The following is a 17,641-nucleotide window of genomic DNA, read 5'->3' as shown; positions in this document are numbered from 1 at the left end:
TCTGATTTGTAAAAACCTCTCATAAGCTACCTTTTTCTCTTTTATCACACCCTTTACTTCATTCCACCAATCACTCCTCTTTCCTCCTGCACCCACCCTCCTATAACCACAAACTTCTGCCCCACATTCTAATACTGCATTTTTAAAACTATTCCAACCCTCTTCAACCCCCGCCCCCCACTACTCGTACCTGCACCAGCCAATCGTTGCTTATATCTCACCCGAATTTCCTCCTCTCTTAGTTTATACACTTTCACCTCCCTCTTACTTGTTGTCATTTTCCTCTTGTCCCATCTACTTCTTAGTCTAACTGTAGCTACAACTAAATAATGATCCGATATGTCAGTTGCCCCATCATTCTTTTATCCACCAATACATAATATAATAAACTACTTTCATTACGTTTTATATCATTCCTTGTATATTTATTTATCCTCTTTTTCATAAAATGTAGTGGAGAATCGTGAATGAATATGCAAACAATCGCAGACAGGTGATCTTAACAATGAAGTCAAGCCACGGGGGTGGGGGTTGGAAATCTTTAGCTCAAGTACTCTCACACTTCTCAGTGCGTCATCAGGAGCTATGCAGTGTTGCAAGGCAGCAACTGAAGGACTGAGGGGAAGTTTTTTCCTCAGAGTAGAGCAGCGCGGGTTAATACCAGCCACAGTCTCTCTGAATGTGTGGCAACTGCTTGTGTGCTACTAGCGCTACGACCCTCCTCGTCCTCCCCCCCACCCCACCCCCACCTACATGGGGCAGTAGACGGCCTCCGGGTTTTCAGCAGTCAAGGAATATGAAATTAGAAGATACAATAGCCAGCTGCAAGCTTTCCGCATTCGTATTCTGTTCAAGATTGATGGACTGACCACATCGACTCAAGGCTGAGGGACTGATTACCTCATTCTCCTCCTGTTCTTCAAGATTCTCCTTTGTATGGACTGTTGAAGCCACTGTGTGGCGAAACGTTTCCTCAATAAAGATACCCAAGAGTTGCACATGTGTCTAATTTATCAACATGTCGGTTCTCTGAACCATTGATCTACGATTCCATACTCCCTCCCTCCCTCCTATGTGACATTCAATTTTTCATTTGATACCCTCATCACCTTACTCTTGTCTATGTTCACTTTCAATTTTCTACTTTTACTCACCCTCTCAAATTCTTCCACTAACCTTTGCAACTTTTCTTTAGCATCTCTAAAAAGCAGAGCATCATCAGCAAAAAGTAACTATGCCAACTACCATTTTGTATTTGATTCCCAATAATTTAATCCCACCACTCTCCCCAACACCCTAGCATTTGCTTCTTTTACAACTCCGTCCATAAATAAGTTAAACAACCATGGTGATATTACACATCATTGTCTAAGACAAACTTTTACTGGGAAGTAACCTCCCTCCCTCCTACATACCCTAACCTGTCCTCATAAAAACTCTTTACAGCATTTAGTAACTTACTACCTATTCCATACACTTGCAACATCTGCCACATTGCTCCCCTATCCATTCTATCATATGCCTTTTCTAAATCCATAAATGCAATGAAAAATTCTCTACCTTTATCTACTGTTCAAATATATGCGTCAATGTAGACACTTGATCTACACATCCCCTACCAACTCTAAAGCCTCCTTGCTCATCTGCAATCCTGCTCATCTGCAATCCTACTCTCTGTCTTACCTCTAATTCTTTCAATAATAACCCTACTAAACATATTACCTGGTATATTCAGTAAACTTATTCCCCTACAATTTTTACAATTTCTTTTGTCCCCCTTCTCTTTATGTAAAGGAAGTATACACGCTCTCTGCGAATCCCTAGGTACTTTCTCCTCTTTCATACATTCATTAAGCAAAAATATCAACCGCTCCAACACTATAACTCCCCCTGCTTTTAATATTTCTGTCATGATCCCATCAGTTCCAGCTGCTTTACTCCATTTCATTGTAAGTAATGCCTCACGCACCTTCCTCACACTGATATCCTGCTCTTCTTCACTCCTAAAACATGTTATACCTCCTTGGCCAGTGCATGAAATTACTGCCTCCCTTTCTTCACTGACTTTCAAAAGTTCCTCAAAATATTCCCACCATCTACCCAATACCTCCAGCTCCCCATCTACTAACTCCCCTACTCTGTTTTTAACTGACATATCCACACACACACACACACACACACACACACACACACACACACACACACACACACACACACACATATATATATATATATATATATATATATATATGTAGTAGGTAGTAGGTTGGTAGACAGCAACCACCCAGGGAAGTACTACCGTCCTGCCAGATGACTGTGAAACAAAAACCTGTAACTGTTTTGCATGATGGTAGGATTGCTGGTTTCTTTTTCTGTCTCATAAACACGCTAAGATAACAGGGATATCTTGCTACTCCTACTTACACTTTGGTCACACTTCACAGACACGCACATGCATATATATATATACATACATCTAGGTTTTTCTCCTTTTTCTAAATAGCTCTTGTTCTTTTTTATTTCTTCTATTGTCCATGGGGAAGTGGAAAAGAATCTTTCCTCCGTAAGCCATGCGTGTCGTATGAGGCGACTAAAATGCCGGGAGCAATGGGCTAGTAACCCCTTCTCCTGTATACAATTACTAAAAAAGAGAAGAAGAAAAACTTTATAAAACTGGGTTGCTTAAATGTGCGTGGATGTAGTGCGGATGACAAGAAACAGATGATTGCTGATGTTATGAATGAAAAGAAGTTGGATGTCCTGGCCCTAAGCGAAACAAAGCTGAAGGGGGTAGGAGAGTTTCAGTGGGGGGAAATAAATGGGATTAAATCTGGAGTATCTGAGAGAGTTAGAGCAAAGGAAGGGGTAGCAGTAATGTTAAATGATCAGTTATGGAAGGAGAAAAGAGAATATGAATGTGTAAATTCAAGAATTATGTGGATTAAAGTAAAGGTTGGATGCGAGAAGTGGGTCATAATAAGCGTGTATGCACCTGGAGAAGAGAGGAATGCAGAGGAGAGAGAGAGATTTTGGGAGATGTTAAGTGAATGTATAGGAGCCTTTGAACCAAGTGAGAGAGTAATTGTGGTAGGGGACTTGAATGCTAAAGTAGGAGAAACTTTTAGAGAGGGTGTGGTAGGTAAGTTTGGGGTGCCAGGTGTAAATGATAATGGGAGCCCTTTGATTGAACTTTGTATAGAAAGGGGTTTAGTTATAGGTAATACATATTTTAAGAAAAAGAGGATAAATAAGTATACACGATATGATGTAGGGCGAAATGACAGTAGTTTGTTGGATTATGTATTGGTAGATAAAAGACTGTTGAGTAGACTTCAGGATGTACATGTTTATAGAGGGGCCACAGATATATCAGATCACTTTCTAGTTGTAGCTACACTGAGAGTAAAAGGTAGATGGGATACAAGGAGAATAGAAGCATCAGGGAAGAGAGAGGTGAAGGTTTATAAACTAAAAGAGGAGGCAGTTAGGGTAAGATATAAACAGCTATTGGAGGATAGATGGGCTAATGAGAGCATAGGCAATGGGGTCGAAGAGGTATGGGGTAGGTTTAAAAATGTAGTGTTAGAGTGTTCAGCAGAAGTTTGTGGTTACAGGAAAGTGGGTGCAGGAGGGAAGAGGAGCGATTGGTGGAATGATGATGTAAAGAGAGTAGTAAGGGAGAAAAAGTTAGCATATGAGAAGTTTTTACAAAGTAGAAGTGATGCAAGGAGGGAAGAGTATATGGAGAAAAAGAGAGAGGTTAAGAGAGTGGTGAAGCAATGTAAAAAGAGAGCAAATGAGAGAGTGGGTGAGATGTTATCAACAAATTTTGTTGAAAATAAGAAAAAGTTTTGGAGTGAGATTAACAAGTTAAGAAAGCCTAGAGAACAAATTGATTTGTCAGTTAAAAATAGGAGAGGAGAGTTATTAAATGGAGAGTTAGAGGTATTGGGAAGATGGAAGGAATATTTTGAGGAATTGTTAAATGTTGATGAAGATAGGGAAGCTGTGATTTCGTGTATAGGGCAAGGAGGAATAACATCTTGTAGGAGTGAGGAAGAGCCAGTTGTGAGTGTGGGGGAAGTTCGTGAGGCAGTAGGTAAAATGAAAGGGGGTAAGGCAGCCGGGATTGATGGGATAAAGATAGAAATGTTAAAAGCAGGTGGGGATATAGTTTTGGAGTGGTTGGTGCAATTATTTAATAAATGTATGGAAGAGGGTAAGGTACCTAGGGATTGGCAGAGAGCATGCATAGTTCCTTTGTATAAAGGCAAAGGGGATAAAAGAGAGTGCAAAAATTATAGGGGGATAAGTCTGTTGAGTGTACCTGGTAAAGTGTATGGTAGAGTTATAATTGAAAGAATTAAGAGTAAGACGGAGAATAGGATAGCAGATGAGCAAGGAGGCTTTAGGAAAGGTAGGGGGTGTGTGGACCAGGTGTTTACAGTGAAACATATAAGTGAACAGTATTTAGATAAGGCTAAAGAGGTCTTTGTGGCATTTATGGATTTGGAAAAGGCGTATGACAGGGTGGATAGGGGGGCAATGTGGCAGATGTTGCAAGTGTATGGTGTAGGAGGTAGGTTACTGAAAGCAGTGAAGAGTTTTTACGAGGATAGTGAGGCTCAAGTTAGAGTATGTAGGAAAGAGGGAAATTTTTTCCCAGTAAAAGTAGGCCTTAGACAAGGATGTGTGATGTCACCGTGGTTGTTTAATATATTTATAGATGGGGTTGTAAGAGAAGTAAATGCGAGGGTCTTGGCAAGAGGCGTGGAGTTAAAAGATAAAGAATCACACACAAAGTGGGAGTTGTCACAGCTGCTCTTTGCTGATGACACTGTGCTCTTGGGAGATTCTGAAGAGAAGTTGCAGAGATTGGTGGATGAATTTGGTAGGGTGTGCAAAAGAAGAAAATTAAAGGTGAATACAGGAAAGAGTAAGGTTATGAGGATAACAAAAAGATTAGGTGATGAAAGATTGAATATCAGATTGGAGGGAGAGAGTATGGAGGAGGTGAACGTATTCAGATATTTGGGAGTGGACGTGTCAGCGGATGGGTCTATGAAAGATGAGGTGAATCATAGAATTGATGAGGGAAAAAGAGTGAGTGGTGCACTTAGGAGTCTGTGGAGACAAAGAACTTTGTCCTTGGAGGCAAAGAGGGGAATGTATGAGAGTATAGTTTTACCAACGCTCTTATATGGGTGTGAAGCGTGGGTGATGAATGTTGCAGCGAGGAGAAGGCTGGAGGCAGTGGAGATGTCATGTCTGAGGGCAATGTGTGGTGTGAATATAATGCAGAGAATTCGTAGTTTGGAAGTTAGGAGGAGGTGCGGGATTACCAAAACTGTTGTCCAGAGGGCTGAGGAAGGGTTGTTGAGGTGGTTCGGACATGTAGAGAGAATGGAGCGAAACAGAATGACTTCAAGAGTGTATCAGTCTGTAGTGGAAGGAAGGCGGGGTAGGGGTCGGCCTAGGAAGGGTTGGAGGGAGGGGGTAAAGGAGGTTTTGTGTGCGAGGGGCTTGGACTTCCAGCAGGCATGCGTGAGCGTGTTTGATAGGAGTGAATGGAGACAAATGGTTTTTAATACTTGACGTGCTGTTGGAGTGTGAGCAAAGTAACATTTATGAAGGGATTCAGGGAAACCGGCAGGCCGGACTTGAGTTCTGGAGATGGGAAGTACAGTGCCTGCACTCTGAAGGAGGGGTGTTAATGTTGCAGTTTTAAAAACTGTAGTGTAAAGCACCCTTCTGGCAAGACAGTGATGGAGTGAATGATGGTGAAAGTTTTTCTTTTTCGGGCCACCCTGCCTTGGTGGGAATCGGCCGGTGTGATAATAAATTTAAAAAAAAAATATATATATATATATATATGTGGAATGTGCGTGAATATTGTGCAAATGATAAAGAGATAATTGTGGATGTTATGAATTAGAAGAAGCTGGATGTCCTGGCTTTAAGTGAAACAAAGCTGAAGGGGTGGGAGAGTTTCAGTGGAGAGGAATAAATGGGATTAGGTCAGGGGTTTCAAATAGAGTTAGAGCTAAAGAAGGAGTAGCAATAATGTTGAATGATAAGTTATGGCAGAAAAATAGGGACTATAAATGTATTAATTCAAGGATTATGTGGAGTAAAATAAAGGTTGGATGTGAAAAGTGGGTTATAGTAAGAGTATATGCACCTGGAGAAGAGAGAAGTGTAGAGGAGAGAGAGAGATTTTGGGAAATGTTGAGTGTATGCGTGGGGAGTTTTGAAACAAGTGTGAAAGTAATGGCGGCTGGGGGTTTCAATGCTAAAGTGGGCAAAAATGTTGTGGAGGGAGTAATAGGTAAATTTGGGGTGCTAGGGGTAAATGAAAATGGGGAGCCTTTAATTGAGCTATGTGTAGAAAGAGGTTTGGTAATGAGTAATACATATTTTATGAATAAGAAGATAAATAAATATACGAGGTATGATACAGCACGTAATGAAAGTAGTTTGTTAGATTATGTATTGGTGGATAAAAGGTTGATGGGTAGGTTCCAGGATGTACACGTTTATAGAGGTGCAACTGATATATCGGATCATTATGTAGTTGTAGCTACAGTTAGAATAAGAGGTAGATGGGAAAAGAGGAAAATGGCAACAACAAGTAAGAGGGAGGTGAAAGTGTATAAACTAAGGGAGGAGGAAGTTCGGGTGAGATATAGGCAACTATTGGCAGAAAGGTGCGCTAGTGCAAGTATGAATAGTGGGGGGGTTGAAGAGGGTTGGAATAGTTTTAAAAATGCAGTATTAGAATGTGGGGCAGAAGTTCGTGGTTATAAGAGGGTGGGTGCAGGAGGAAAGAGGAGTGATTGGTGGAATGATGAAGTAAAGGGTGTGATAAAAAAAAGTTAGCTTATGAGAGGTTTTTACAAAGCAGAAGTGTTATAAGAAGAGTAGAGTATATGGAGAGTAAAAGAAAGGTGAAGAGAGTGGTGAGAGAGTGCAAAAGGCGAGCAGATGATCGAGTGAGAGAAGCACTGTCAAGAAATTTTAATGAAAATAAGAAAAAAAATTGGAGTTAAACAAGTTAAGAAAGCCTAGGGAACGAATGGATTTGTCAGTTTAAAACAGAGTAGGGGAGTTAGTAGATGGGGAGATGGAGGTATTAGGTAGATGGCGAGAATATTTTGAGGAACTTTTAAATGTCGACGAAGAAAGGGAGGCGGTAATTTCATGCAATGGCCAGTGAGGTATACCATCTTTTTGAAGTGAAGAAGAACAGGAGATGAGTTTGGGCGAGGTGCGTGAGACATTATGTAGAATGAAAGGGGGTAAAGCAGCTGGAACTGACGGGATCATGACAGAAATGTTAAAAGCAGGGGGGGGGGGTATAGTGTTGGAGTGGTTGGCATTTTTGTTCAATAAATGTATGAAAGAGGGGAAGGTACCTAGGGATTGGAGGAGAGCATGTATAGTCCCTTTACATAAAGGGAAGGGGGACAAAAGCGACTGTAAAAATTATAGAGGAATAAGTTTACTGAGTATACCAGGAAAAGTGTATGGTAGAGTTATAATTGAAAGAATTAGAGGGAAGACGGAATGTAGGATTGCGGATGAGTAGGGAGGTTTTAGAGTGGGTAGGGGATGTGTAGATCATGTGTTTACCTTGAAGCATATATGTGAACTGTATTTAGATAAAGTCAGGGAAGTTTTTATTGCATTTATGGATTTAGAAAAGGCATATGAGTGGATAGTGGATAGTGGAGCAATGTGGCAGATGTTGCAAGTATATGGAATAGGTGGTAAGTTTTTATGAGGATAGTCAGGCTCAGGTTAGGGTGTGTAGAAGAGAGGGAGACTACTTCCCGGTAAAAGTAGGTCTTAGACAGGGATGTGTAATGTCACCATGGTTGTTTAATATATTTATAGATGGGGTTGTAAAAGAAGTAAATGCTAGGGTTTTCGGAAGAGGGGTGGGATTAAATTATGGGGAATCAAATGCAAAATGGGAATTGACACAGTTACTTTTTCTGATGATACTGTGCTTATGGGAGATTCTAAAGAAAAATTGTAAAGGTTAGTAGACGAGTTTGGGAGTGTGTGTAAAGGTAGAAAGTTGAAAGTGAACATAGAGTAAGGTGATGAGGGTATCAAATGATTTAGATAAAGAAAAATTGGATATCAAATTGGGGAGGAGGAGTATGGAAGAAGTGAATGTTTTCAGATACTTGGGAGTTGACGTGTCGGCTGATGGATTTATGAAGGATGAGGTTAATCATAGAATTGATGAGGGAGAAAAGGTGAGTGGTGCGTTGAGGTATATGTGGAGACAAAAAAACGGTATCTGTGGAGGCAAAGAAGGGAATGTATGAAAGTATAGTAGAACCAACACTCTTATATGGGTGTGAAGCTTGGGTTGTGAATGCAGCAGCGAGGAGGCGGTTTTAGGCAGTGGAGATGTCCTGTCTAAGGGCAATGTGTGGTGTAAGTGTTATGCAGAAAATTCGGAGTGTGGAAATTAGGTTAAGGTGTGGAGTTAATAAAAGTATTAGTCAGAGGGCTGAAGAGGGGTTGTCGAGGTGGTTTGGTCATTTAGAGAGAATGAATCAAAGTAGAATGACATGGAAAGCGTTTAAATCTGTAGGGGAAGGAAGGCAGGGTAGGGGTCGTCCTCGAAAAGGTTGGAAGGAAGGGGTAAGGGAGGTTTCGTGGGCGAGGGGCTTGGGCTTCCAGCAGGAGTGCATGAACGTGTTCGATAGGAGTGAATGGAGACAAATGGTATTTGGCACCTGACGATCTGTTGGAGTGCCAGCAGGGTAATATTTAGTGAAGGGATTCAGGGAAACCGGTTATTTTTATATAGCCGGACTTGAGTCCTGGGCCTAATTTCACTGGGTAATAATCCCCCTCTCGCCTGCATGCTCTAAACTGAACCTCACTATCCTCGTTTTCAACATCTGCCACATTGCCCCCTTATCAACCCTCTCATATGGCTTTTACAAATCCATAAATGTTACACAATCCTCTTTACCCTTATCTAAATACTGTTCACCTATGTGTTTCACTGCAAACACTTGGTCTACACACCCCCTACCCTTCCTAAAGACTCCTTGTTCATCTCTTATCCTACTCTCCGTCTTACTCATAATTGTATCGATAATAACGCTAGCATACACTCTTACCAGATATACTCAACAGACTTATGATTTTTACACTCTCTTCTGTCCCCTTTGCCTTTTACAAAGGAACTATGCATGCTCTCTGCCTATCCCTAGGTACCTTACCCTCTTCCATACATTTATTAAATAAAAACACTAACCACTCCAAAACTACCTGCTTTTAACATTTGTATCTTCATCCCATCAATCCCAGCTGCTTTACCCCCTTTCATTCTACCCACTGCCCCACGCACTTACCCCACACTCAGAACTGGTTCTTCCTCACTCCTATAAGATGTTATTCCTCCTTGCTCTATACACGAAATCACAGCTTCCCTATCTTCATGAACATTTAACAATTCCTCAAAATGTTCCCTCCATCTTCCCGATACCTCAAACTCTCCATTTAACAACTCTCCTCTCCTATTTTAACTAACAAATTCATTCGTTCATTAGCCTTCTCATCTTATTAATCTCACTCCAAAACTTTTTCTTATTTTCAAAAAAATTTGTTGATAACATCTCACCCACTCTCTCATTTGCTCTCTTTTTACATTGCTTTACCACTCTTTTAACCTCTCATTTTCTCTCCATATACTCCTCCTTTCTTGCATCACTTCTACTTTGTAATAACCTCTCATATGCTAACTTTTTCTCTCTTACTACTTTCTTTACATCCATATTCTATCAGTCACTCTTCTTCCCTCCCGCACCCACTTTCCTGTAACCACAAACTTCTGCTGAACACTCTAACACTATATTTTTACACTTACCCCATACATCTTCTACCCCATTGTCTGTATTCTCACTAGCCCATCTGTCCTCCAACAGTTGTTTATATTTTACCCTAACTGCCTCCTCCTTTAGTTTATAAACCTTATATGCATTCACATGAATATAATTAAGGCAGGTTTTAGTAGATAGTTGGAAGATTTACCTCTCGTTATAACCGGTGATATTTGAGACCCATAGCCTCAGAGGGAAAAATAAAAAAAAATTTCGTGGTAAAAAATACATAGTTTTCTTCCCGAAACTGAGTATTTTCTTTACATACAATCCATATGTAGGTTATTTGTATATTAAGACAAACATTATGCAGTGCGTCAACATTGTGAAATACATCGTGGTTCTCCTCGGCTCCTTAGAGGCAAGAACCATAATATTTTTCTACTGAGTTCTCTTATTTTCTTCTCCTCTTTATTTTCTCCTCGAAACATTGCACTATATAGAAAAAAATATATATATCATTAGATATCGATAATAAAACAAGGTAAACAAGAATAACAGATAAACTAGTAAAAGTTATTTGGCATGGTAGATAAGTAGATAGATGGCCTGGTAGATAAGTAGACAGCTGGTAACGAGTGACATTTGTTATTATATGCAAAGGAATCACTAAAAGCCGATGGAGGTCACATAATTTCTTGGGAGCGAGAAGTAATCAAGTTTCATCTAAGGAAGATGAAGTGTGGCTGCAATTACCTGGATCAAGAGCCCGCCACCAGCATCAATGTTCACCCAACGAAGAGGTTACTAGTGGGAACTGAGAGACCAGTTATAGCCCACCTGAGGCGTATAGTTACTAGAAGATGACTACGGCAGCAGGTGAGTGGAGTGTAGCAGGTGAATGCAGCAGATGAGTGGGTAGAGTGCAGCAGATGAGTGGGTAGAGTGCAGCAGATGAGTGGGTAGAGTGCAGCAGATGAGTGGGTAGAGTGCAGCAGATGAGTGGGTAGAGTGTAGCAGGTGAGTAGGTAGAGTGTAGCAGGTAAGTGGGCAAACATGAGTAGATAATTATGCCACCTAATTGCATTGAGAGGAGATGTCTTATAATATTTGAATACAAGCAGATTATTAGCTTTGTAAGTTGGTGTGTTGATGATGAACCTTGTAGGTAGACTGGAAAATATATTGCCTTTTTGGCAGTAAAATAGATGATTAACTAATGAGAAGATCAGTAGATAAATAAGCTGGTAGGTAACTAAGTAGATGACTTAGTGGGAGACAGATGACTGATCTGACACAGAGTAGATAAATTACCTGGTAGATAGCAGGCGGCACCCACAGGACCTCACCATGAGGGTAAATAAGAACGTTGCTCTTGTAGCGGACCTCATAGTTCCCGTCGGCGCTGTGGGAATACGGGACCAGTAGCGTGTGTTAGCCAGCGTTTATGAGAATACATATGTAAATATATAAAATTAAACAACATAAATATAGCATTAGAACTGGACAAGAGTCTAATGCTCTGTTTATTCACGTGAGAGATGTTAATTATTCAACTGATTTTCAAAAGGCCGAGAAAGTTGTATCAAGCAAGTCTATAGCTGAGAAAAATATAACTGAATCAAGCTTAGCAAAAACAGTTTTTGATTTTAATATGAATATTGGTTTAAGGTTATACAAATTAAATTCTTTTATAATTAATGAAATTTGGGAAGAATTTAAGCTATTTTTGTCCACCCGACCGGCATCATAATGGGAAGGCTGTACTGTCATATGTAAGGTAATATCTCACCCTCATGTCACAGTAGTTGTTTTGCATGCATCATGTGATTTTCGCTCACCATGAGGCGGGCCAAAACAACACGGGTTCGAGTCCTCGGCTAGTCGTAGTATTGTTATTGATTAAATATCACTCGTTCGTGATTACAATACGATTGATATATATATATATATATATATATATATATATATATATATATATATATATATATATATATATATATATATATATATATATATATATATATATATGGAGAGTTAGAGGTATTGGGAAGATGGAGGGAATATTTTGAGGAATTGTTAAATGTTGATGAAGATAGGGAAGCTGTGATTTCGTGTATAGGGCAAGGAGGAATAACATCTTGTAGGAGTGAGGAAGAGCCAGTTGTGAGTGTGGGGGAAGTTCGTGAGGCAGTAGGTAAAATGAAAGGGGGTAAGGCAGCCGGGATTGATGGGATAAAGATAGAAATGTTAAAAGCAGGTGGGGATATAGTTTTGGAGTGGTTGGTGCAATTATTTAATAAATGTATGGAAGAGGGTAAGGTACCTAGGGATTGGCAGAGAGCATGCATAGTTCCTTTGTATAAAGGCAAAGGGGACAAAAGAGAGTGCAAAAATTATAGGGGGATAAGTCTGTTGAGTGTACCTGGTAAAGTGTATGGTAGAGTTATAATTGAAAGAATTAAGAGTAAGACGGAGAATAGGATAGCAGATGAACAAGGAGGCTTTAGGAAAGGTAGGGGGTGTGTGGACCAGGTGTTTACAGTGAAACATATAAGTGAACAGTATTTAGATAAGGCTAAAGAGGTCTTTGTGGCATTTATGGATTTGGAAAAGGCGTATGACAGGGTGGATAGGGGGGCAATGTGGCAGATGTTGCAAGTGTATGGTGTAGGAGGTAGGTTACTGAAAGCAGTGAAGAGTTTTTACGAGGATAGTGAGGCTCAAGTTAGAGTATGTAGGAAAGAGGGAAATTATTTCCCAGTAAAAGTAGGCCTTAGACAAGGATGTGTGATGTCACCGTGGTTGTTTAATATATTTATAGATGGGGTTGTAAGAGAAGTAAATGCGAGGGTCTTGGCAAGAGGCGTGGAGTTAAAAGATAAAGAATCACACACAAAGTGGGAGTTGTCACAGCTGCTCTTTGCTGATGACACTGTGCTCTTGGGAGATTCTGAAGAGAAGTTGCAGAGATTGGTGGATGAATTTGGTAGGGTGTGCAAAAGAAGAAAATTAAAGGTGAATACAGGAAAGAGTAAGGTTATGAGGATAACAAAAAGATTAGGTGATGAAAGATTGAATATCAGATTGGAGGGAGAGAGTATGGAGGAGGTGAACGTATTCAGATATTTGGGAGTGGACGTGTCAGCGGATGGGTCTATGAAAGATGAGGTGAATCATAGAATTGATGAGGGAAAAAGAGTGAGTGGTGCACTTAGGAGTCTGTGGAGACAAAGAACTTTGTCCTTGGAGGCAAAGAGGGGAATGTATGAGAGTATAGTTTTACCAACGCTCTTATATGGGTGTGAAGCGTGGGTGATGAATGTTGCAGCGAGGAGAAGGCTGGAGGCAGTGGAGATGTCGTGTCTGAGGGCAATGTGTGGTGTGAATATAATGCAGAGAATTCGTAGTTTGGAAGTTAGGAGGAGGTGCGGGATTACCAAAACTGTTGTCCAGAGGGCTGAGGAAGGGTTGTTGAGGTGGTTCGGACATGTAGAGAGAATGGAGCGAAACACAATGACTTCAAGAGTGTATCAGTCTGTAGTGGAAGGAAGGCGGGGTAGGGGTCGGCCTAGGAAGGGTTGGAGGGAGGGGGTAAAGGAGGTTTTGTGTGCGAGGGGCTTGGACTTCCAGCAGGCATGCGTGAGCGTGTTTGATAGGAGTGAATGGAGACAAATGGTTTTTAATACTTGACGTGCTGTTGGAGTGTGAGCAAAGTAACATTTATGAAGGGATTCAGGGAAACCGGCAGGCCGGACTTGAGTCCTGGAGATGGGAAGTACAGTGCCTGCACTCTGAAGGAGGGGTGTTAATGTTGCAGTTTAAAAACTGTAGTGTAAAGCACCCTTCTGGCAAGACAGTGATGGAGTGAATGATGGTGAAAGTTTTTCTTTTTCGGGCCACCCTGCCTTGGTGGGAATCGGCCAGTGTGATAATAAATAAAATATATATATATATTATATATATATATATATATATATATATATATATATATATATATATATATATATATATATATATACATATATATATTTATATATATATAATTGTGACCACGAACGAGTGGTATTGATCAATAACAACACTGCACTAGCCAAGGACTCGAACCCATGCTGCTTTGGCCTGCCTCATGGTGGGCGAAAACACATGACGCCCTTATCCACTGGACCATACGATCCTTAAGAGTAGCGCATCCAGCGTTCGTGGTCACAATATTATAAAATACTGCTCGTTGAACTAGTACACCAAACAGGGACTAGAATGAAATTAGCCTAGAGTCATCCACACCATCGTGTCATTGGGTAGCGAGTACAACATACAGTTCCGCTGGATGCGCTACTCTTAATTAAGGATCGTATGGTCCAGTGGATAAGGGCGTCATGTGTTCTCGTCCACCATGAGGCAGGCCAAAGCAGCATGGGTTCGAGTACTTGGCTAGTGAAGTGTTGTTATTGATATTTATATATATATATATATGCCGTGCCGAATAGGTAAAACGCGATTTTGGCTTAAATTGCAACGCTTTTCTTGCCGAATAAGACAGGCGAAAATTTGTGTATGCAATAATATCATAAAAATTAATTCTGAACCTAACGAAAAAAATATATTTCATTGTGTTTGTTTATTATTAAATTATTGTCAACTTATCTAAAATATATTTAGTTGGATTAGGCTAAATTAAATTGCCTAATCCAAGGTAAGTTTTCTAAGGTTCTTTTATTTCAAAATTATTAATTTTTACTTTGATATAAATTAAAAAAATATATCTTTAAACGTATAAGAGAAAATTTTAGAAAAGACTTAATTTTAAATGAGTTCTTGCTAATAGACCAACTTTTACCTATTCGGCACGACACACACACACACACACACACACACACACACACACACACACACACACACACACACACACACATATATATATATATATATATATATATATATATATATATATATATATATATATATATATTGTTTGACAATGTGAGTAGTCACGAAAGCGCTTGGAATTTCACTACTCTTTCACAGTGGTTGTTTTTCGTATTTTAAAATCACCTGTTTACTGTGATCTTATTGCATATTTATATATATATATATATATATATATATATATATATATATATATATATATATATATATATATATATATATATATATATATATATATATATATATATATATATATATATTGTGTGTGTGTGTGTGTGTGTGTGCAGATAATGTATAGTAGGTAAACAATGCTTAGATAAAAGTGTGTGGCACTTTTTGTTTAATTTATGGATATAGAAAGGCATTAGATAGGGTGGATAGGATATCAGTTTAGTAGATGTGGAGTGGCTGGTGCTCCTGGGTATCTTTATTAGTAGCAAAATAAACATACGTCTTTTTCATTATCTTCTCGGTACTGTATACCATTACCGCTGCCAGTAGGTAGTAGGTTACTAAAAGCAGCAAAGACATTCCTTGAGCGTAGTGAAGCTTAAGATATGAAGAAGGGAAGGAAAAATCACTTTCTAGCAAACGTAGACACTAGACAGGAATGTTTTATGTCACTATGGTTGTTTTAACATACAGTATTTGTATATTATCTAAAACAATAATCATATATTAAATAATGAAAAGTCACGCATGACCCTGAAAATATGGTCCTCATTGTGCTCTGCCACTTTCATTTATATTTTGTCAATGAAAAAATATAATTAATTGATGTTATTACAATAGGATGGAAAAAATATTTCAAATGGTTGAAAATTGTTCGTGAGATTTTTTTTAATGCAACATTGGTGTTGCCTAATTCTCTCACTGTATTCGTTGCCTGTTTGCACACCTCATGACTCAATGCAATCTTCACGCGAAATATGACACAACCTACCAGCGATCTAGGATTTTTTTTAAGTGTTAAATTCCTAAGAGTTCATTAAGTCTTGAAAGGCAAATATGTATAAAAAATCTTCATAGTTTTGGAGAAATTTAAGACTGGCTCGCATGACCTAGATGCGGCAGTGTACACACAGCTGGAAGAACGTCACTAGGTGGAAAGGGCGGCTGTTGATGGGTGGCCTACTAGGTGAAGGGGTGATTCCATTAGCTGGAGGGTTATCTCACTAGGTGGAGGAGGGTGACTACACTGAGTGGAGGATGGATCCACCAGGAAGAAAAGTGGCCCCACTAGGCGGAAAGTGACTGTACAAGTCAGAGAGTGATCATACTAGGTACAGGGGAAGACCCACAGGCTGGCAGAGTGACACTCACTAACTCGAGGGTGACTTCACTAGGTGAAGAGGCGACTCCCGATAAATAGCGGGTGAACCCACAAACTGCCAGTGCGTGTTCCAGGCAGGCTTTAGTGGATGGATTTAGCGTGCCTTGCGAGCTAGTCTACCGCTCTGTGTTACCTCTCCTCCCTCGAGAACACTGGCTGCACAGCATCTCATATTTCATACAACATGTGTTCTACATCAATGTCTATTTTTTCCAATTTATTATTCCACTTCGTATTGTTTTTAAGAACAAGATTAGTCTATAATGAGGTACTAGAGACTTGACAATGGTCCAAGTGTACCCAAATGCTATATAAACGGTGGAAGGTATATTTCCACCAGCAGAATTATAGAACATTGGAACAAATTTCCTTACGACGCGGCAAGCTGAAGCACAATATAGACTTCCGAGAAATGGCTCTGTAAATATTGTGAGACTTAGAATACACATGAATGACAGCGCCGAAGACCCGCTTTCAAATGTTTTCTATATCTATATAATATATCTTTAACTGGAGTTACCTTTGTGACATAACTAGTAATTGCTGTCTAGCAGTTTCTTGATATCCCTCATTATTTTCTAGGAATTTTCAGCATTGTCCTTGGGCACAACTTAGCCTCTTGTACGTAACTGCAGAGAAGAAGTACCTCTTCTTCTGCTACTGATGCTTCTGGAGTCTATTCCTCTTCCTGCTCCTGTCTTCTCCAGTACTTTGGAGAAACTGGCTACTCTTTCTTTCTGACAAATTTGTAGATGAATGGTTCAGAGAACCGACATGTTGATAAATTAGACACATGTGCAACTCTTGGGTATCTTTATTGAGGAAACGTTTCGCCACACAGTGGCTTCATCAGTCCATACGTAGGAGAAACTTGAAGAACAGGAGGAGAATGAGGTAATCAGTCCCTCAACCTTGAGTCGATGTGTTCAGTCCATCAATCTTGAATAGAATACGGCATATCAGCGGAGAAGCAGCTTATAAACCGTATGGCAGGAGAGGTGCAGCAGTCATAGGTCGTGTCACATTTGTTCAATGTGGAAGTAGGTCGTGCCCAAGAATTAGGCAAGCGAAGAATTCCTAAGTATTAAGATCCCAAGAAGTTGCAGTGTCTGACAGATTTGTAGATGAATGGTTCAGAGAACCGACATGTTGATAAATTAGACACATGTGCAACTGAATGAACATTGAAATGGTATAAAATACCGACAGGTTGTTAGGTAAGACACATATGCAACAGTTAGGTATCTTTATTGTGAAACGTTTCGCCTACACAGTAGGCTTCTTCAGTCAAGTACAGAAAAGTTGATAGAAGCAGAAGATACTTGAAGACGATGTAATCAGTCCATCACCCTTAAAGTTTTGAGGTGGTCAGTCCCTCAGTCAGGAGAAGAGCATTGTTCCATAGTATGAAACAATATGGAGAAGAAGTGACAGGATGGAGCTTTTTATAGCGCCAAGAGGTGAGACGTAGGCCACTAGGAGAGGTAAGAACTCAGATGTTGAGAAGTCAGGTCCCTCTCAAATACCT

The 17,641-nt window shown here is 39.9% G+C and overlaps 1 protein-coding gene across 1 annotated transcript in view; it reads right to left on the bottom strand.

Annotated features, from left to right (window-relative positions):
* The window catches only part of LOC128706532 (nicotinic acetylcholine receptor beta1), a 101,267-nt gene that overhangs the window by 60,101 nt on the left and 23,525 nt on the right, over window positions 1–17,641 (bottom strand). Inside the window, exon 2 of the mRNA XM_053801449.2 lies at window positions 11,166–11,256. The gene's annotated coding sequence lies outside the window, so the exon portion shown is untranslated. The remainder of the gene's footprint in view (window positions 1–11,165; window positions 11,257–17,641) is intronic.

The sequence above is a fragment of the Cherax quadricarinatus genome, chromosome 36, assembly GCF_038502225.1.
Source record: "Cherax quadricarinatus isolate ZL_2023a chromosome 36, ASM3850222v1, whole genome shotgun sequence".
NCBI lineage: Eukaryota > Metazoa > Arthropoda > Malacostraca > Decapoda > Parastacidae > Cherax > Cherax quadricarinatus.
Note: the sequence above shows the minus strand (reverse complement) of the source record. Positions and strands in the feature narration are given on the sequence as shown.